Consider the following 23,152-nt stretch of genomic DNA (forward strand, 5'->3'; position numbering starts at 1 on the left):
ACAATGATTGGCACATAGCCAGAATCTGATTTAAAATACTTGGTGACTTGACCATTTGCTTCTAAATCACATTTCAATCAACTGGCCAGCTCTACACACATATTCCAGCAAAAATCTAAAAATCACACCAAGTCCAATAATGATCAAGAAATCCAACAACAACAACAACAAAAAAACAAATAAAATAGCGTCTTCCACCCCAGAACTGAATAAAGAAGTCAAAAAGATGCCCATAAACAAAAGGAAAAGGGACACAGGAAAACCAGCAGAGGCAAACTAGAACATAAGCCTCTCATTAAGACCAGAGATAGGCTATTTACATGTAGCACCTTGTATTCAGAAGAATCCCCTGAGAAAGCCCCAGGGTAGTTGGAAAGCCATAACAGCAATTTTTGAACTTCTAAGGAAAATTCAGGATAAGATCCTTAGGACTCTGTCTTTAGATGCCATAAAGATTGCTAAAAACCTAGTTCTCTGAACTTCCAAGATAAAGGGAGACCTAAATCTACAGTTTAAGTTGGTAAAGGAACCTACAAGGCCCGGGCTAAGACCAAACTGCACTAACCACCCCACTAAAAAGATGGCAAAAGGTGGAGCCTGGCCCTATCATAAAGCTCCGATCCAGGAACTAAGGTTGGAGAGAAGAGTACACAGAAGAAGATTTAGACCATTGTAAAGAATTTTAATAAATTCATATATACCCAAAAACCTAACCTAGAAGAAAAGTACAGAAGAAAAAAAAATAAATTCGAACAGAAAGTGATAAACATTTCTAAAGCAACAGAGTCCTTGAAAATTAGAATAGAAAAAGCATAAATCCATACTTTCATGAGAAGCAAAAAAAATTAGAACAAAAATCAATAGACTGAAAATGCAGAAGAAGATGTAAATTATAAGTTATCAGAAACAATTGACCTGTAAAACAGGTCAAGGAGAAATAATTTAAGAATCAATGGGATCAGGAGCAGCGAGGTGGCACAGTGAATAGAGCAGCAACCCTGAAGTCAGGATGACTTGAGTTCAAATCTGACCTCAGACACTTAACACTTCCTGGTTGTGTGACTCTGGGCAAGTCAATTGCCTCAGGAAAAAAAAAAATCAATGGATCAATGGGATCCCTGAAAACTATGATTTTAAAAAAATCTTGGAAACTGTTTCAAGAAATCACAAATAAGAATTGCCCAGTTCTGTTAGAACCTGAGGGCATAGTGAAAATAGAAAAGATTTGCCCAAGCGTCTCCTGAGAGAAATCTCAGGAATGACTGAGGAATGTCATAGCCAAAATCCAGATTGTCCACATCAAGAAAAGATACTACCGATTGTAAAAGGATTTAAGTTCTAAGGAACTGTAGTTGGAATCTCACAAAACCAATCTTGAACTGTGATGTTCCAAAAGGAAAATAAATAAAAGCATGCAACCAAGAATAACTTACCCGGCAATACTAAGTATAATCAAAAAGGTGGAAAAAAATGGATCTTTAAAGTTCTGGAGGACTTGCAAGAATGTGTGATGAAAAGACTGGAGCTGAATAGGAACTGTGAAATGCAAACTCAAGACTTGAAAAATGGACTAATATTCTAAAGGGGGAGAAGAAAAGAGTGCCTCTTAAGAAACCTAATGTCTTTAAAAAGCATTTGAGGATTTGGGGTTACATAGACTTCATCAGTGTTACCTCCTTTCAACACCCCCTTGCTTTTCAGTTCCCTTTTATATGTTGCCTTTCCCCTTTGGAACATAAGCTATTTGAGGACAGGAACTGTCTTTTTGTTTTTGTTTGTAATTCTCAGTGCTTAGCCCAATACCTGGTACATAGTAAACACTTAATAAATACTCAAAAACAATAATTATGATAGCAACATTTATGTAGTGCTTGCTATGTACCAGGTTCTGTACCAAGTGCCTTATAATTTATTATCTCATCTGATTCTCACAACTATCATGGGAGGTAAGTTCTGTTATTATCCCCATTTTACAGGTAAGGAAACTGAGGCATACAAAGATTAAGTGAATTACTCAAAATAAAATAGCTAGTAAGTGGCTTGAGTGGAGATTTGTTAACTTGATATGACTTAAGAAAAACAGAGGATCTGCATGGCAATGGATTACTTCTGCTTTAAGGATTCTTTTGGTGCTTATAAACACTTACTGGTATGCTTTCCCCTCCACCCTCATGATTATTAGCCAATAATAATTATTAATCCAGACTTAACCAACTTCTATTTTAAAAACATTTTTTATTTAATAGTGTTTTATTTTTCCCATATAAAGACAATTTTCAACATTTATTTTTTAAAAAGATTTTGAGCTCCTTCCCCTCTCCCTAAGCCAGCAAGCAATCTTTTTAATCAATTTCTCATAAGGAATATCTAATAAGGAGCATATTAATAGTAGTTGGTATGAAACATCCACCTCCCAAATTCTGTAATGCAGTTTTCCACCAATATTTACAAAATGTGGACTCCAGCTTAAAAGTATGTGACCAGGGGATAACTCACAGCTTCTGGGTGCTGAATTTACTTGTGTTGTTCCTCTTAGACATGGGATAGTTTTTGTTGGACTTCATAAAAAATTCAGAATCCTCTTTTCCTCAATCCTTATTTTGTCCTCACCTCTCCATAGAGACACAGAGGGGTATTCTTCCAGGACTAGGATGTAATAATTAACCCTAAAATCCTCCACCCTCTGAAGTTCACAAATTAAGAAGGAAAGAGAAGGAGACTGAGCCCAAGGCCAAGGTCAAGGTTCTTCTTTTCTCACCTCTCCCTAAATACATTCTTACTTTGGGGCTCTCCTGGGAACTTTGACTATTAAGCTACTGAACATTTAAATTCTGGAATTCCAAACTAGATTGCTATTTTACTGAGTCCTCCCAGGACATGATCATTTTTTCTCAACTAATACTAATATACTTTGGTGCAAGACACTGCCTCTTATCCAATGGCTTTCAAAGTTTTCTAGATTAATTAATTTGTACACCTAGCCTAGAGCCTATAACTAATAAATTCAGGAAAGATGTCTAAACGTCATTCACAACTAGCTCATAGATTTAACTGATTAATTTTATCACCTGACCTTTATCAAGACAGTAGCATTTTGTCACTTTAAGTAGGGTGGAGTAATAGATTGACACAAACAAAGTTCTACACACACCCCCATTCTTACATATATAAGAATAACATTGAAAATTTTTTTTGAAATACTTAGCAACTGTGATGAAAGCAACAGCAAACCACCATCAGAGAAGAACCTGTGATAAAACATCTCACTCTCTTCTTGACAGAAAGATGATGGACTCAAGTTATAGAGAGATATACATTTTTTGATATGCCCATTGTGTCAATTTTTCTTGTTTGACTATGCTTATTGGTTGCAAGATGGTTTTTCCTACTATTTGGGGTGGGAAGAACATTGATGGTAGTGTGAAAAAAGGAAAAAGAAGAAAAAAAAAAGGAGGGTCAAGTCAAGCAGGACAGTTTTGAAAATAATGGGCTGAGTCTTAATACTTGTCAAATACTTGTACATATTTACACATATCTATAGCAAACAATATGGAACAAAGAGTGGTGGTTTCATGTAAAATTCTCATTTTGACTTGCGCTTTGTACATGGAAATACTCTTTTTTTAACATTTAAGTATATGAGAAAAAATTTTTAACTAAAAAAAACACACTTTCCATCACACACTTGACAGTTTTTTTTAAAACCTCAGCCTAAAATTGGGCTGTTGTACTTATGCTTACAATTCTTCATACATCTACAGCACAGAAAATCAGAGCATTTAAAGGAGGAAGACAAAATAGAGGATAAGTGAGAGGAAAAAGAGAAGACTACTTGAAACTCAATACCTTTGAAAAGTGCCACAGATTAAAGTGACTCTATTCTTAGGTAAGATTGGTAGACAAGTACCAACCAATTTCCTGTTCAGTCAGTCAATAAACATTTATTAAGCACCTGCTTTGTGGCACAGATTGCCCTAAATGCTGGGAATAAAAAAGGAAAAGGAAAAAGAAGAGAAGAGAAGAAGAGAGGAGATGAAAAGAATGGAAAAATAATCCAGACCTTTAAAGAGTTTACAATCTAAAGGAGGAAGACAGAGCATAAAAGAAAGCTGGAAGAAGGTATTTGGATGATTGTATTTAGGGTAGTGAAGTAGGTGGGAAATAAAAGGTGGTTGTCCTGGTGCCCCCCTTAAATGGAGATTCTGAGAGGGGCTCTCCAACTCTATCTTCTCCAATCAGAAGGAGAAGCCTCAGGGGAAAGGATACTGATGAGACATGAGTTCCAAGGTTGAAGCAATCTTGCAGGATGATGAATGATGAGGTTTCTTGGGGTGTAATGAATGATGTCAAAAGAAAAGCAGCCCAGTGAAAGATAGCTTTCCCAACCTTTATTCTCCAGAACCCACACCTCTAAATTCCAAATGAAACTCCTGATTTTCAAGATTTTTCCTTATCTGATCATATTTTCCCCTAAGTTATGTTTTCTGTCTTTCACTAAAGCACTGGTGTCCAATACAAGGTTAATACCAGTATCAGAGAAATACACAATCATAGAATCTCAGGCCTTAGGGCCATTTGTCAAGTTCATACTTGAATGAGAATCTCTAAAACATCCCTGACAGATAGCCATCCAGCCACTTCCAGGAATAGGAACTTTGTTACTACCAGAGTGCCAAAGCCTTCATCACACAAAGAAGAAATGCTTTGAAGATACAATTAGAAAGCTCCTAGTTTGATAAACTAGAGTCCAGATGCTGGAAATTACACAAGAGAGTCACTGAGGGACCGTGATACTCAAAAATAGACAGAGATGGGGGAACTCAGTTTAATATATATCACTGTCTAGTCTATAGGGGATTGGGACAGAGGTACAAAGAGCAAAACCCTTTCAGGCAAGAAGGTTGACCATCTCCAGAGAATGAACTGACTCAACCACTGGCCTCTGTGTTATTTAGCAGCTACACATACTGCTCTTCAGCCATACCCAGGGATCTGAAAAAGAACAGCAGCAGCACAAAGCTGCAGTAATGTCTTCATGCATGAAGGACAATGGGAGGAGGGAAGGAAGAGAGGGAAGAAAGGAAAGGGAGAGAGGGGGAGGAAGAGAGAAATGAGAGACAGATAGAGACAGAGAGACACACACACACAGAGGGAGAGAGAGAGGGAGGAAGGGAGACAGAGGAGAGAAAGAAAGAGGAAGGGGGTGAAGAGAGAGGGAGGGAGAGAAGGAGAAAGGGAGAGAGAGAAAGAGAGAGAATACAGAAATTCAGAGAACACCCAAATAAGAAAAATAATAAAGTAATAACAGAAGTAATAAATATAGAAATAGACATCATAAATGAGACTTCTGAAGTAGTGGGGCCAGAAGAAACAGAGGTATTACAGGTGACAGCCCAAATATATCCCACTTCATATTTCTACAGATTCAAAATCTCTGTTCACCTTCAAAAAAGGGATTTTAGGAGTAGAAACATTTTTGAGAAAGAATGATGAGGGACCTGTTAGGGCTACCGAGTTCCTACATGAAAGTTCCAATTTGCAGGTTTAGAGTCTACCAGATTTTGACTCTGGGGCTTAAAAAACTTGCTAAGCAGTGAATTCACCATAAAATTTCACCTAGACCCTTTGTACATGAAAGGAGCCATGTTTCAACAGCAGAGACTCAGAGCATCCTGGAAAGTAAATACCCAAATACCAAACATACCAGACATTCCCCCAAATAAACACACAGAGGAGCTAGGGGTGGGGTGATAGTGGTGGGGTGGCTCTCCCCTGCATATAAGACGAATAAAAACAGATCAGGCCAAAGGAGAGAGGCCAATATCTCAGCTGAGGGGGCCTCACACCATTACAGCATCACAATTCCCCTAAGCACTCCAGGGAAGAATGAAAAACTCCCCTTGGAATGCACATTCCACATTCAAGCTGACCCCATCCTTCCCTAAGGGCCCTTCTTGCCTCAAACATCTTCTCTCTGGTATTCAGCTACAGATGAAAACAAAGCATCCTCCCCCACCAGCCCCCTCTCAGCTCCACAATGATGGGCCAGATCTGGCCTTTTCAACACAAGATGAACTTCTTCCTGTGAATAAGCATATGTATCAATAAGAGTTTAAGGATTTTTTTTTTTTTAACCTTCCAAACACTTAGGATTTATAGCTCTGGGTTAAGTCATCCGGCAGTGTATGTTGTTTGTTTTAAAAGGAGATGGAATGGGGAAGAGAGAATGAGGGAAGTATGAACTTAACTTTCTGATTAGTTTTGCCTCTCCATCAGGAGGAAATACAGTGTAGTGGAAATAGCACTTATTATGTGCCTGGCACTGTGCTAGCCATTGGAAAGACATACAAAGAGTCCACAGTCTAAATAATTAAATAGGTACAAACAAGATACATTCAGATTAATTGGAGATAATCTCAAAGGGAAGGCACTAAGATTAAGGACTGGGAAGAGCATTCAATTAGGAAACAGCTGATTTAAAGGGAAGTGCCCTCGAAGGCCCCTTCTAAGGCTATTACTCTATAGAGGAGGGATCCAAAAAGAACAATTCTTCCCTTTTTAAGAACTAGCTGTACTGTGGTAATTGCATCATTTGGGCCTTCATGTGCCATCTCACACACACACTCCTGACTCCACCCACATTTGCCCAGTAAAGCAACAGAACAATCTGTCAGAGGGAAAGGCCTCTGTGTTATGAACAAGGACACCTGACAAGGAATCACTTTACCTGCCAACATGATTTACTTAACTTTCAGAAACCATGATTTTGGACTAGATTAACACAGATGAGACTTTTCCCATGAAAACCTAGTCTTCATGGTGCACTATGGCTCAAGTTTCATCTAAATTAGAATCATGGAACGTTGGGCCTTAGGCCTTTGGAGAGTATATGGCATGGGATTCTGAGGCTTCTTGAATCCTCTAAGATTATCTCCAATTAATTTGAATATAAATTGTTTGTACATATTTGTTTGTATATTCTCCCCATTGAACTATGGGCTCTTTGGGAAAAGGGACTGCCTTTCTTTGGAGGACCAATGGAGATTCCACAGAAAAAATTTAGGGGGTTTGTGAATTTTAAAAAATATTTTGATTATAAAGATTTGGGCTTTGGGGATAAGAATTTGTCCCCAAATTTGGTTACAAAAAATATCGGGAAATCTATCTGTTGGAAATTGGGCATAGACTAATGTCTTACACCATTTACTAAGATAAAATCAAAATGGATTTATGACCTAGATATAAAGGGAGCTATCATAAGAAAATTAGAAGAACATGGAACACATTGCCTATTAGACTTATGGACGGAAGAACAATTTATAAATAAATAAGAGCACTGTAAGACATAAGATAGGTAGTTTTGATTATATTACATTTAAAAGGCTTTGTACAAATAAAACCAATATAGCCAAGATTAGAAGACAAAAAGAAAACTGAAATTTTATGTGTAGACCATTTCTCAGATAAAGGCCTCATATCTCAAACATATAAAAAACTTTGTTAAATTTATAAAAATTGATAAATGATCAAAGGATATGAATAGGTACTTTTTTGATGAAGAAATCAAAACTATATAGTCATACAAAAATGTTCTGAATCTCTATTGATTAAAGAAATGCAAATTACAACAACTTTGAGATATTATCTTATACCTATCAGATTGGCTAAAACAATAGGGGGGAAAACAACAAATGTAGGAGGGGATATGGAAAAATTATAACGCTGATTTAAAATGGGTAGAACAATGAACTGATCCAACCATTTTAGAAAACAAATTGGAATTATGTCCAAATATACCTTTTGACTCAGTAATACCACTATTAAGTCTGTTTCCTAAAATGATAAGGAAAAAAAAAGAACTTGTATGTTCTAAAATATTTATAGCAGCTCTCTTTGTGGTGACAATGAACTGGAAATTGCAGAGATGTCCATCAATTGGGAAATGCTTAAACAAGATGTGGTATGTGATTGTGATGGAATACTATTATGTAAGAAGAAAAGATGAGCAAGTTGATTTTAGATAAACATGGAAAGACTTGCATAAAATACTGAAGAGTGAAATGAGCAGAATCAAGAGACCATTTTATACTATAACAACAATATTATTCTAAGGGAAACTTTGAACAACTATGCCATTTTCAGGATTATAAATATTCAAATCAACTACAAAGGATCTATGAAAGCAGATGCTATCCATAACAAGAGAATGAACTGATAAGTAGAAATATGTATAGCACACATATTTAAATCTATCATTCTCTAAACTAGGATCGGGAGGAAGGAAGAAAAAAAATTATACTGCAGAGAACAAAAGAAAACTTAGAAGGAAATAGAAAAGCAAGATAGCTTTGAAAAGGATATATAGTGTAAAATGGAAATTCATGATTTTATATTGAATCCTCTTTTATGTATATGGATATGTTCTTTTTTGTCTTTTAATATTTAAGTTCAAAATGAATAAGAATTTAAAAATAATACTTTGATCACTATATTTAGATAGATCTGGTTTTCTTTGTAATTCTGTATATTTTATGCTGTGCATTTTCAAACATCATTCTGAGAAGAAATCTATTGATTTCACCAGACTTTCCAAGGACTCCACAACACAAGCAAGTTTAAGGATCCCTGGGCTAGAGCAAAATCTCATTTTGCAGATGAAGAAAATAAGGTCTAGAAGGGTGAAGTGACTCATAAATAAGACGGGAAGAAGACTGGATGATGAGGACTGGATGTCTAAGGTTCCTTCCAGTTCTCATGTCCATGATCCCACTTGACAAAGGTTATAGAATCTCCAAATCCCAGAGCTAGAAAAAACCTCAGAGATTGCCTTTCCCCATCCATCCTAGAAGCATGAATACCCTCTACAAATTTCAAATATGTTGTCATCTATATTCTGCACAAACACATCGAGTAATGAGTAAGTCTAATAATGAATGAATGGCAGCAGTGATCCCAGGGCTTTGTCAGGGGCCAGGACTGAATGATCACACCGCAATAACCATCTTTCTGAGAAAACCTTGACAATCTATGTGATTGCTGCATTTCCTAGGTGGAAGGTAAAGGGAAGCCAAAATCCTGGGTTAACAGATCCAGCTCTACTGATTTTAATCAAGTCTAAGTAGGCAAGGTGCAGTGTTACTCTGATCATGTCCCTTCAAACTGCTGGCCAATGCCAAAAATCCCAGCCCTAGGTTAAGAGAGCTCAAAAAAGCAGTAAGTCTTTGATGCAGTGGGTAACTGGTCCAGGGACAGTAGGTTACAGCTATTCTCTCAAAACCCTGTGAGGAACAGCCTGCATCTGGTGGTAAGAAAAGACTATTGTGTTGAGAAGAAAAGCCTGAGGGAAAGCAGTACATTTGGGTGACACCCAATGGAAACCATCCCACTAATGAAAACAACTGACGTTACAATAAAATGAGATGGAGACACTGTGGGTATAGGGCAATCTGTCTGACATAGGCAGAAAACATAACTTTTAGGGGAAAACCAAAATGCTTGGATAAATACATACATACACACACGTATAGACACATATATATTTACTGCAGCAGTGTGTAATGGCACAAGATAACTTTTCTTAACACTCCCACATGGCATGACAGGTTTGGACTTTGTTTCCCTTAAATGTAATCAAGCTTCTTTCATGTCCTCAAAAGACCATTAGCAGAATCAAGATAGCAAACCATCAGTGAAAGCAGGCAAATGAATACATCCAGAGGCAAAGTGAAGGAAAGTATCAACATTCTTTTTCACACTCAATTCCTGAGAAAAGTATGCTTGCAATTCACCCACCAAGATGTCTGAAACTCATCACTTCATGAATGCAAAGGATGCTGCTATTGTCAGAAGTGTAACTAGTCACCAGCACTTTACCCTAGGACATGAAATTTAGAGGAAAAAAAAATTACATGTACCTTTCTTCAGCAGAGAGGAAACTGTGAGCTCAGACACTAAATGAGTAAGTTTTGATTTTGATTTCTGAAGGACAGCAGAGAACAGTTTGTTCATTCCCTCCCTTTTTCCTTCCATCTCATTTATTAAAATCCTCAACCCACCCAATCCCATTAACTCCCCAGGGCTTTTCCTTCCCTCCCTACTTTCCCCAAGGACCTCCCTTAGCAAGCAGCAACAGCTCCCTCAGTAAAGCTAAGTAATAATCCCATTGCTACCTTTCCTCCTGCAATTTGGGTGGGAGGGAATATTAAGGCTCAGATGCAGTAAAAAGAACATGGGACCGCAAGTCCTGCATATTGGATTAGCTGAGAGATCTTTTCCAAATCTCTGATTATAAGCCACTATAAATAACTAGTTCTCTCTCCCTCTAAAGTGAATTTGTCTTAAAAAAAAATTCCAATCTCTAATTACAAACTGAGGAAAAATATTTTGTGCTTATTCCAGTTGGTTTGGTTTGTTGAAGAAATCAATTACCCCAGGCATTAATATTACTTATTATATCTTTGGACATTACTAAACCTAACATTTCTCCTGACAAGAATTTGTCCTCTGTGGGGGGAAAATACAGAGAAAAGCAAACCTTATGCAAGGATGTTCCATTTATAATAGGACAGTTAGGTGGTGCAGTAGATAGAGCACCAGATCTGGAATCAGGAGGACTCATACTAGCCATCTGATCCTAGGCAAGTCAGGTTACCTTGCTTGCCGCAGTTCCTAATCTATAATATGAGCTGGAGAAGGAAATGGCAAATCATTCCATTATTTTTGCCAAGAAAATCCCAAATGAGGTCACGAAGAGTAGGACATGACTAAACAAAAACATTCCAGAGGGAAATACTCCTTCAATATATGGGAATAGGACTAGAGAGCTATTCCTCCTGCCCTCAGTTATTCAAGTGAAATAATGTTTTGTGTACTGTTCTATTTAACCATCTGAATTTAAATGACTTAAAAACAGAAACTGAATTTCATCTGGAAGGCAGAAAATAAAGTCTTTGGCTTACTTACTCTTCCAAAGCAAGCTCAGTTTTTAGACTATGCTCAGCAAAGATTCATGCCAATTATTTTTTGGCACAAGGCATCTATACATATGATTAAGAAAAGACCAGAAAAGATACAGCCTCCAGGTCCAGAGTTCTGAATTCCAGATGCTATAAATTCTTAGAAGTGACAACACTAAATTCTTTCATAGCCAGGAGCATGGAGATCAAGGAAAAAAGAAAGGCAATTTCAAGATGAGTGATTGGTATAATGAAATTGATGTAATTAAATTTCAGAAAGCGTGATTGATGTTAAAGGAATAGTTTAGCAATGTTGGGCCATGTGGCTCATAGTGAATTAAAGCACAAAAATCTTGTGCTGTGAAGAGGCTCTCCAGTCCTTAGGGAAGTGAGATCATCTTACTCAAATAACACTTCTGATGATATAATAATTATGGTAAATAAACAATAGGGTAGAGACAGAAATGCTTATCTAGTTCTCGAACCTTTCCCCTAGCATTCAATGACTGCTAAAATATAAACAATATAAAAACCACATAACTTTTTGAGCTTCAGTTTATCCCATTATCCTCTATGCTCTACACACTAAAGCCAGATTGAACTATTCTTTTCCCTGGGAACATGTAATGTGCTCTCTTGCCTCTGTGCCTATTTCCTATGCCTGGTGTGCCTGACTTTCCCATTTTGCTCAAGTCTTACCCATTCTTTATAAAAAGTATTGATATATTTTGTTTGAACACGATAGACACTTTCCAAACACTAAATGTCTTCATCCACACAAAACAATTCAATAAAATCATCTAATTCAGTGATACTGATAGCACGTTCAGTTTCTGTTTCTGCTAACACTTAATAGAAAGCCTATTTTATCTCTGATAATGCCTTACCCACATTGTATATTGTATTGGACCCTTGTCTTTGACACATTGTGGTTGGCACTGGACATAATGTTCTTTTGCTTTCTTTTCCTCTGCATTATTTGAACCAAGTCTTTCCATATTTCTCTAAATTTCACAGATTTGTTATTTCTTGCGTTCAGCAATATCCCAATGTATACCATAGCTAATTCAGCTATTATTCCCCAATCACTTGGCACATATTTTATTTCTGGATTTTTATATCATGATGAATATGTTGTTATAAGTATTTTTTTCCACTTTCTTGTGGGTAACAACCTCTTTGCCCCAAAGTCAATGCAATTGTTGTTCTGTCATATCAGCCTCTCCATGACCCCATTTGGGGTTTTCTTGGCAGAGATTCTGCAGTGGCTTGCCATTTCTTTCTCTAGCTCATTTTACAGATGAGGGACTGAGGCAAATAGAGTTACGTGATTTGCCTAGGGTCACATAGCTAGTAAGTGTCTGCGATGGAATTGTAACTCATGAAAAGAAGTCTTTCTAATTCCTATGGAGTGGCACCGTACCACCTAGCTAACCTGAGTCAAAGCTCCCCATTTTTTAGAGTCCAACTCAAATACCACCTCCTTCAGGAAGCCTATCCCAATCTTTCATTTTCTATCCCACCCCAATCAGTAATGACCTTTTACTAGCGCTATCTGTGTTTGAGTTATATTTCCCTAACCCTTACCAAATATAATATATGTAAGCTCCAAGAGGGCAGACACTTTGTCTTATCTAAACTTTATTATCTCCCCCATTTCCTGGTACAGTGCTCTACAAACAACAAAGGCTTATAAAATATCTGTTGAATGCATGAATGAATGAAATCTAAAAACTACAACTATCCATATATTCCAATGTTCATTCATCAGATATCTGTTGAGAACCTTATACATATGAGATTCACAATCAATACTTTATAGGGAGAAGGAAGGGGAGAATAAGGAGGAGTGATCCACCCAGGAAAGGTTTTTGCTTTCCCCAAAATCATTGCCTATCCATTTTGCAGATATCTATGTTTATGTGTGTTGTCTCCTCGGGTTACATTGTAAGTTCTCTGAGGACAGAGTATTTATTTCATTTCTGTCTTTGTATCCCAGTGCTTCATACAAGAGTAGATAATAAATAGGTGCTTATAATCAAAAGATGAGTAAGACTGATTCCAGCTCCCTCAAGGAGCTTACAGTCTCTTTCAAAAGATGCTTCCATACTCCCAGAATCTGTGATTTTATTAGGGTGAACAATTCCTATATTGCCACAGATTGAAAGCCCTTTAAACTCAGAAGACATTGTTGAATTTCACACAGAATAACCAACTTGCTGATTACGTTTCTTTCCAAACTCAGCTAGTTTGTGGATTCAAATTATTACTCAAATGCTTACCAGCTTGACAGTCAGTGAATAAACATTCATTTTGTACCTGCTATGGTTCTCTTTGAGAACAAAGGACAAACAACTGTGCATCAGACACTAAACTAAGTACTGGGGATACAAATTTTAAAAGGCAAAAGACAGTTTCTGACATCAAGGAATGCACAATCTAATTGGGGGGTGGCAACTGCAAACAATTATGTACAAACAAGATAGATACAGAATAAATTGGCAATGAAACAAAAAGGGAAGGCACTTACATTAAGGGAGATTGGGAAAGACTTTCTGTAGAAAATAGGATTTGAGCTGGGACTTAGAGGAAATCAGGAAGCTAGGAGGCATCGTGTAGCAAAACTTTCTACCACAGCTTGTCCTTTGTCATACTATACATGTTAGCTGCTGATGATCAGAAAAGTTTCAAATAGAATAATTACTTCCTTTCCCTAAAATAACTTTTAAATTAATCCTTAGCAGGAAAACACTCTATATCCAACCACTAAGGACTATTTTCAGGGCTTATGGGCTTTAAAACCCAAAGAGAGATGAGAAATACATAAATAATATATATTTTTTAAGAACTGATATAAGATGGGATGTCAAAGCCCCTATAAGAAAGAGAAAAACAAAAGGCAATTAAGAGTTCAGAAGAAGGAGAAATACCTTCTAGTTGAGGTGGGAGTGGGGGTGTGCTTGGGAATCAAGTAAACCTTTTTGGAAGAAGCTACCTTTGAATTGGATCTTAAAGGGATTGAACCAGTTGAGTCCAAGAAATATCCAGGAAGAGGAAGGAACATAAGCAACACTCTAAGCAATAGGCCATGTCAGTTGGGAAGAAAAGATTAATTTGAATGGTTCACAGGATGCATTCAGTGCTATCCAATTTCATTCATTTCATTCATGCAAATAATCACTAGGGGCCATCACCAGTGGTCCTGATCTATGTCTTGCCACTGACCCCGTCTCAGAACAGCTCTGCCTCACTTAAATCCACTTCACTTGCAAGTCAAGATATCACCCCCTATGTAATTGGTCTTTTTAAGAACAAAGGATGAACAACAATAACAACAGCAGTCAGTAATTGCATTTTATGGGTCTACTATATGTAAGGTGCTTGTCTGGATGTTGGTGATTAAAAAAAAAAAACCCTTCAAAAATTATATTCTACTGGAAAAATGCAATATGTGCATTGAGTAAATGCATGAGTAAAAAAGAAAATTGAGCAGGAAGTACCAAGACCTGAATGGATCCTTCATGGAGAAGGTAATGCCTAAGTTGTCTTAAAGGGGAGAGGTGGGAGGGGAATTATTCTAAGAGCCAAAGATGAGAAGACAGTATATTATAGGCATGGGAAATGATTTTGTGTCAATATAGAAGTGTATAGAAACAAAAGATAGAACTATCAAATTCAGAAAAGAGCTAGTAATTTAGCTGGAACAGTGAGTTCGAGAAGGGAGGAGTTATAGCAAACAAGACTGAAAAAGTGGGAAAGGTTCACACTAGGTAAGATCTTAAAGGCTAGGCAAATGATTTCATAGATCATCCCCTTAGCAAAGGATTGTCACTAGAAGACTGAGCATAGGAGTCACATAGACACACATGAGTTTTATGAAGACTATTTTGGCAGTTGAAGGGAGGATACATGAAAAGATGTACAGGACGCCTTGTTGTTGGAAAAACATTTCTTGGGTCACAACAGACTCAGGGTCCAATCCTGACTATCATTTATTAGCTATGTGTTCCTTAGGAAGTAACTTAATATTTGAATCTCAATGTCTTTATCTGTAACTATGGAGATCATGGTATTTTATTGAAGGAAGAGCATGAAGATCAAATGAAATAATTTGTAAGGGCTCAATTTGTCTCAAGTCAAATGAAAGGAGGAATTGGGACTTTATTACATAGATAAATATTGGAATATATGGGAGCCACCTGACAGTGGCTGTTGGAGGTCCAACCCAGAATGGATCTCCTCTTGTGAGAGGATGAAACAAGGAGACTGAGAGGCAGTTGCTGTTCTTTGACCTATCTCCTCTTCCCTCTGCCTCCAATTTATCTCACTCCCAGTCCACAACACTTGTGTCAGCAAAGGCTGCCCTGCAACTCCTTCAGATGCTATGATCCACAGCTGTGGAGGCTCTTGGGGAATTGAGCTGTCTCTTAACAGATAAATACAAGAGTCAATGAAGATCTGACTGTAAATCCACCACATATATCACAGAACTTCTAGCACCTAAAACATTGCTATATTCTCCAGGGAATTTCAAAAATCTTTTATAACATAATTGTTTTTTTTAATTATAGCTTTTTATTTATAAGATATATGCATGGGTAATTTTTCAACATTGACCCTTGTAAAACCGTCTGTTCCAAACTTTCCCCTCCTTCCCCCAATCCCTTCCCCTAGATGGCAGTTAGTCCCAGACACGTTAAATATGTTAAAGTATAACTATACCATAATTGTAAAAAACTTGGCATCAATGCAGAAAAATGCATTGTTAGAGTATTTCCAATTTTTTTGCATCTGAGACGATGCTAGCAATGCAAAGGGAAGAAAATTCTTTTCCTCTTCAGATAATGGTTTTGAGTAGGCCAATGGCCTACTGAGAAAGTGACATTGCTTCTAAAAGAACTGAACCAAGGAAAGATTCTTTGTGGAGCAGAGAAGGGAGAATAGAAAGGGGGAACTGAGGGAATGATAATATGCTATCCTTCATATGCAAAGATGATGATACTAACTTGGCTCTAATAATACTTACTGACCTGGAAGTTGATCATTTTCTCAAGGCTTCAGTAAGTCTGTAAGATTGTAGCAGAGAAGATGGCAACCTGCCCCAGTAGAGGGAATGTCCCCACCTGGAAGTTACCTATTCCAATGAAATTCTTAGCAGCTGTAGCTTCTCAAGGGCCAGGAAAAATTCTTGCCACCATAGCAGAGTCAATTGATTCAACATCAGAAATAGTTATGGTTTTTTTAGTGGAAATGACACTAAAGAAGATTCAATGCCATCTGCTTTATTACTGTACAATGGGTTCTTTCCATCTTGCAGCTTCAAACTGTATGTATATGTTAGCTTGCCCCTTAATAAAATGATAACTCCTTGAGAACAGAGTCTATTTCTACTTTTCTATTTGTATCCACAGGGCTTCCCATATGCTTCAGCACATGTTAAGTGTTTAACAAAATCAAAAAAAAAAAACAAAAAAAACAAAACAAACCCTCACTATTATCTATTCATCATAGAATGGTAGGCCTGGAGTCAGGAACTGATTCCTCTTTGCTATGTTCAAATCTGGCCTCAGATGCTTATTAGCTATCCTGGGCAAGTCACTGTTTGCCTCAGTTTCCTCATTTGTAAAATGAACTGGAGAAGAAAATTTAAACTACTTCATTATCTCTGCCAAAAAAACAAACAAAAAAACTCAAATGGGGTTATGAAGAGTTGGAGATGACTGAAAAAGAATGAACTACAACAAATTTACCATAATTTATCACAACTAAAAAAATCTGAATAACTACAACAAATGTATAATTATTCACCGGGTCCAGTCCCTATCCTATAAGCCAAGCATGTAAACTATCTTTTTTTTTTTTTTCAAAAGTATAGATGGATTTGAATTGATTGACTCAAGCTCCCTTCCCCATCCCCCACCCCAACCTATTACAATTATTTAAATTTACAATACAAATAGGAAAAGATAGTCTCTTTAAGAAAAGACTTTCACTTTCATCTTTGTATTCCCCCTTGTCTGTCACAAGTAGGTACTTAAATCTTCATGAAATTAAATTTAAAATAAATGTATATAACTATAACAGCTATTAGTTACTCCTTCTATATCATCTGCCCTAATCTGCCCATTCATCTATATATTTGTGTTCATTTTCTCCATACATAAAAAAAATTGGGCGATGATTTAGAATCTAGCCTTGCCCTTTCTTTTACACTCTCTCTAACTGAAGAAAATGAGAATTAATTATTTAATGATGTGGAATCAGGGAGAGTGAGAATAGTATTTGAATAGCCATCTGATTCATTGTTTGTGATAATAACTGAAACTATTGCTATGTCTATATAGCCAAAATTGGATTTCAGTACTATGAGCTTGATGGCTGGTAAGCCCAATTGACTCAAACTATCACTGTTCCACTTTGAAATATTACTTCTTCATTTTGTCTAGTTGTTTCACCACAAGTGGACAAAATCTTTAAGAAAAGTTCACCTCCAGGCTAGCAAAATGGTAGGTTTAAAACCCTATCCCTGGCCCAGTTCCTCAGTCCTCTTAAGTAAAGTAATTATATTCTTTTCTGAGTACCAAGCATCCATAGGCAAATGATTATCTAGACCCAAGATATAGTTTCTGAAACAATGAGCAACAATAATAAGAGCCGAAATTTTTCACAAAGCTTCAAGGTGTGCAAAGCACTATATAGACAATGCAACAGCTAGGTAGAACAGTTGATACCAGGCCTGGAGTCAGAAAGAGTCATTTTCCTGAGTTCAAATCTAGCTTCAAATTTTTACTAGCTGTGTAACTCTAAGCAAGTCACTTCTCCCTCTTTGTCTCAAATTCCTCATTTGTAAAATGAACTGGAGAAGGAAATGGCAAACCACTTCAGTATTTTGCTAAGAATACCCCAAATATGGTCATGAAAAGTTGGACATGACTGAAAAACGACTCAAAAACAAGTACAGACATTAGCTTACTTGAACATAACAATAATACTTTGAGAGGGATACTATTGCAATCCCCTTTCTATAGATTAGAAAACTGAGATTCACAAAGGTTTTTAAGTAATTTTTTAAATTAAATAAATACAGAGCTGGGAAAGTACCTCAGAGGCCATTTAGTCCAACTGCTCCTCCTCATTTATATAAGGAAACTAAGGAAGAAGTTGAGAGATCTATTAGAGGTCTCACACCTAAGGAGAGAATTGAACCTAGAACCTCATCACCTCTGTTCAGTTATTATTAGTAGGGAATCTCTAAATACAGGGAACATCTAAACAGATGAGCTAAGTCACAATGACCAAAGAACCAATGGAATCTTTCTCAAGTATATTCAATTCTAGGACAGGTATACAAATCAAAAAACTTTTAGAACACTGATGACCAGGAAGTCCCTCCAGACAGTGACAAAGATAGAAATGAATAAAATATGAGTGACCAACTTTAGGAATTAGCCAAAAAACCATAATGAATGAATACCTGTTAAGGTTCATGATGCCCTTAGCCTGTTCAACAACTGACAAAAATACATGCACAGCTGGTTCTGGGCACCATTCATGTAGAATAAAAACATTATTTTCATTTCCTTTTAAAAGAGAAATTTAAAAAAATTTAAAGCAACACTAAAAAACTTGAGACTAATAAATAAGTGTTGGAATCAGAGTGGGAAAATGCAACATTTCAAGGATGGGTAGAGAGAATCTGCTCCCAAAAGGAACAGATTGAAAGAGTCTTTGCCAACAAGGTTTGAGACAGAAAAAGAGTCTGAGTCAGAAAGAAAAAGGCCAATGCTATTCTGAAGAATTGCAAATTAAAAACTAAATGTGCAATATTTGTTATAATTGTTGGCCATGCTTCAGTGACTTAAAAAAAAAAACAACACTCTAACACAGTTGTGCTTAAGCCAATATTTACCTAGCTTATCAACTAGTTTGGGGTAATTTCATGTGCTCAGATTGCACACAGAAAATCATTATCTATCTCAGGCATAGACTTGCTTGAGAACACTTAGAATGGAGATAGTTAATCACCCCCCTCCCTACCCTCAAGGCTGCCTGGTGTCATTCTAGGTTGGCAAGCCAGCTCCTGCTCAGCTACTACCCAGAAGCCAGCACTATTTTCTTTTTTTTAACAGAATCAGAAAATTTCAGTAAGAAGGACCTCAGTAGCCATTCAGTCCAGTCCTTAAAAGAATTCCCTCTATAGTTTATCCAACAAGTAGTTATCTGCCTTGGTTTGAAGATATCCAATAAGGGAGAGCCCACTATCAAATAATCTTTTTGCAAGGTTTTATAAAGCATTACTATATGCCAGGTATTATGCTAAGTTCTATGGATGCAAAGAAAAAATAAAGACATTTCCTGACCTCAAGGAGCTTACATTCTATAAGAGGGTATGTGTGTGGAGAAACATATGTCTTGCAAATCACGGGGGTTAGGGATTCATTCTTCTCAATCTGGAAAATCTCCATTAAGCTTTTTGGCCCTATACACCAGAAAAGATGTCTGAATTATTATGGTATTAAAAGATAAAATATGTTGATATTACATATATATGTATTTTTTTTTTTTGCATTTCTGAGTTCCTAACTTTTTCTGTGTAATCTGCTTTCCTTTGTCATGTCATCTGTGACTTTCTCAAACCTTTCCACAAATTCTCACTTAATTTATTATGTTGATCTGCAACATATAGAAACCGTGATGGGGAAAGTCACTAACTGTACATAAAAACTTACATACAAGATAAATATCATGGAGATACAAGATAACCTTAGCAAGAGAGAGATTGAAGCTGGGAGACCATGAAAGGCTTCTTGAAGAGAACAGCTTTTGACCTGAGACTTGAAGGAAACCAGAGATTCCAAGAGACAGAGATAAGGAGGGAGAGAATTCCAGGTACAGAGAATAGTGAGTAGTCCATTGTCATTGCACCATAAAATAGATAAATGGAAAGTGAGGTGTAATAAATCTAGAAAGGTAAGAAGGGGACAGGCTCTGAAGAGCAATAAAAGGAAAATAGGAAAATTTATATGAAGTTAATATAGAGCTACTGATGTTTACTGAATGGGGAGTAGGGAGCATAATCAAACTTTTGCCTTAGGAAAATAGTTTCAATGCTGTGTAGAGGATAATTGGAGAGGGAAGATGAAGGTGGGAGACCAATGGGAAAACTTTTGCAATAGTATGAGCAAGAGATGGTGAAGGGCTAAATCAGGCTGGTGGCTATGTGAAGAGATGCATACAAGAGAAGTTGCAGAGATAAATGCAACAATATTTAGCAATTGATTGGACATGTAATGTTTGTGAGAGTGAGGAGAAGAGGATGTTACCAAGATTGCAAATCTGATGATCTGAAGATGGTGGTACCTTTGGCAGTAATGGGTTCAGAAGGGGCTAGGGCTGAGGAGGGAGTATGAAAGGAGGAAGAAGATGAAACCCAGAAGTTTGAGTTGTCTATGGGATATCAAGTTGGAATGTCCAATAGGCGACTGGTGGCAATGGGACTGTAGCCTAGAAGAGGAACTAGAATAGGATGTATAGATCTAAAATAGACCATCTGCATGGAGATAACTGAACCCAGAACATTCCACTTTGGGATAACTTGAATGGTTAGTCAGTTTTTCTTACCTCAATGCTAAGTTTGTCTCTTCTACCCACTGCTCCTAGAACTGTCATTTGGGGCCAAAAACCCAACAATATTAATATCTCTTCCATATGAAAACCCTTCAAATATTTGAACACAGGTATCAGATCACCACACATCACCATCTCACCCCAATCCCTTCAGATTTTCTCTTCTCTAGAGAAATATGCCCTGTTCCTTCAGTAGTCCACACATGGCATAAACTTGAGGTTATTCGCTAATCCTGGTTGCCTTACTCTGGACATTCTCCGAGTGATCAATATCCTTCTGAAAATAGGGTGCCCAGAACTGAACAGAATATCTAGATGGGGTTTAACTAAGACTGAGAATAATCAAAATTACCAACTCCTCGTTCTTAAACACTACATTTCTCTAAAGACTCCTTGCAATCATGTAAGCTTTCTTGGCAATCATACCACACTGATGACTCATACTGAGTTTACAGGTAACCCAGGTCTTTTCCAAGAAAACTACTTTCTCTATCTTGTACTTAGAAATAAGAATTTTTTTTTTGAACCTATGTATCCTTCTGGTCCAGTGTTCGAGCTTGTCAAGATCATTTCGGATCTTGTCTGAGTCAAACATTTATTAAACCCCTAAATTTGTCAGGCATTCTGCTATGTATTGTAGTCATCCCTTCCAAATGGAAGATTTGAATTCAAATTCTGCCTCACATATTTATTAGCAGTATGACCAGGGGTGTGTTGCTTAGTCTCTCTCAGCCTCCATTTCTTTATCTATAAGTAGGAATAATAATATTACCTACCTTCCATAGATCAAATGAGATAACATAAATAAAAATGCTTTTCAAACCTTAAAGAGCAATAAAATGCTATCATCTCATTTAAGCCATAACACTGAGAGGAAAGCAAAGCAAATGTTATTACCAGTGGTACAATGAAAGAGGGCTAGATCTGTAGTGAAAGAATCTCTGCTTGAATCCTGTCTCTACTACTTGCTATCCATGGAATCCTGAGAGTCACTTCCATACCTCTTGATCTCAGTTTCCTCTCTTATAAAATGAAATAACTGAACTAGACTATCTCTAAGATCTTTTCCTGACTCAGATCTATGAACTTATTTTCCCCACTTAATAGATAAGGATACAGAAGCTCAGAGGCTAAGTAACTTTCCTAAGATCACACCTTTGATTAGTTTTTCAATCAATAAATATATTGTTTTTTATGTGATAGCAGAAAGACCCAAGTTCAAATCTGAACTCAGACACTAGCTATGTGACCCTGGGCAAGTAACTTAATCTATTTGCTTCAGTTTCTTCAAGTGAAAAAAAAATCATACATAACAACATTATTATTATCAGGGGATAGTAATAGCACCTACTTCACAGGTAGTGTTGTAAGGATCAAATGAGATCATATTTGTTAAAGGGATTTGCACATTTCCTGGCACATAGTAAGCACTCTAAATATTTATTCTTTTTCTTCCTTTCCTGATTTCCTTACTATTACAACAGGTTTGAGGTGGGACTTGTTGTTGTTGCTTGTCCTTCATTATGGAAGACAACAGGGAGGTTATGCTGAGAGATCATGCAATTGAACTGGATTTTAAGTGAGGGAGCGCTGTGCAAGCTTACCTGCCTCACTTTCCTCTCTAAATCCAATGGATCCAGAGGATTTATTTATCTATTTAAGTGGAACTTAGGAAGCAAACAAATTTTAAATATATGAAATTTGAACTCAGGAATCCTTATTTCTAGTTCAGATATGTCCACGATGCCAGAAAAAAAAAACAACCTAAAAAAAAAAAAAAATCCGCTATGATTGAAGCTAGTGTTAGAGGAATGTTTTTGCTTATTAAAATAAATTGTGATTTTTAAATATACCCTAGAATTGATGAATTCAAGAAGGCATGCTAACAAGAAGTCAAACTGAAGAGAGATTCTTTTACAATTTAGCATTTCAGAGTCATGTAGGAATGTGAACTGTGCTCATGAAATAGAAGCAAAGAAATAGTGTTCTGTATGTGCAAGTAACGGCTTGTCATCAAGGCGGGACACCTTCCATAACACTTTAGGCATATTCCTAAGATTCTAGATCACTAGGCAGAGTTTTGAGGACAACAGGTCAAGACAACTTCCTTTCCTAAAAGTGAAGGTTATCCCACAAACCTCCAGGGACTTGTCTGTGGTGGTCTCCTTAGAGAGTCTGACCCAGGTTACAACTGAAGAACTATTGAAATGCAAAATGTAAATTCCAAACCTGTTTACTCTTAAGTGCAAACATCCTAGCAGAATAATATTGACAGCCAAACCTCAACTTCCCTATGAAATTAAACATAAATATAGTGGGAGGTTTTTTCTTCTCAAATAAGGTTGCTAATATTAAAACAGAGACTTTAATTGGATGATTGGGCTAGACTCACATGTAGTCCTTTTGGCTGTCATCTACAGAAGTCTTGTGTGTTTGTGTGTGTGTACACAGAAAGGTGTGTTTTACAACATCTAGGGAAGTTATATGCATATGTGTGTGTTTTACAACAAAAGTGCATTCAAAATTTTAATATGGATAGATATAGTATTTAAGCCCTCACTATTTACCAG

The 23,152-nt window shown here is 36.8% G+C and overlaps 1 protein-coding gene across 3 annotated transcripts in view; it reads right to left on the reverse strand.

Annotated features, from left to right (window-relative positions):
* Nucleotides 1-23,152, reverse strand: part of JDP2 (Jun dimerization protein 2) — a 71,892-nt gene that overhangs the window by 23,949 nt on the left and 24,791 nt on the right. The gene's annotated exons all lie outside the window — the stretch shown is intronic.

The sequence above is a fragment of the Sarcophilus harrisii genome, chromosome 2 (assembly GCF_902635505.1).
Source record: "Sarcophilus harrisii chromosome 2, mSarHar1.11, whole genome shotgun sequence".
In the NCBI taxonomy this organism is placed as follows: domain Eukaryota; kingdom Metazoa; phylum Chordata; class Mammalia; order Dasyuromorphia; family Dasyuridae; genus Sarcophilus; species Sarcophilus harrisii.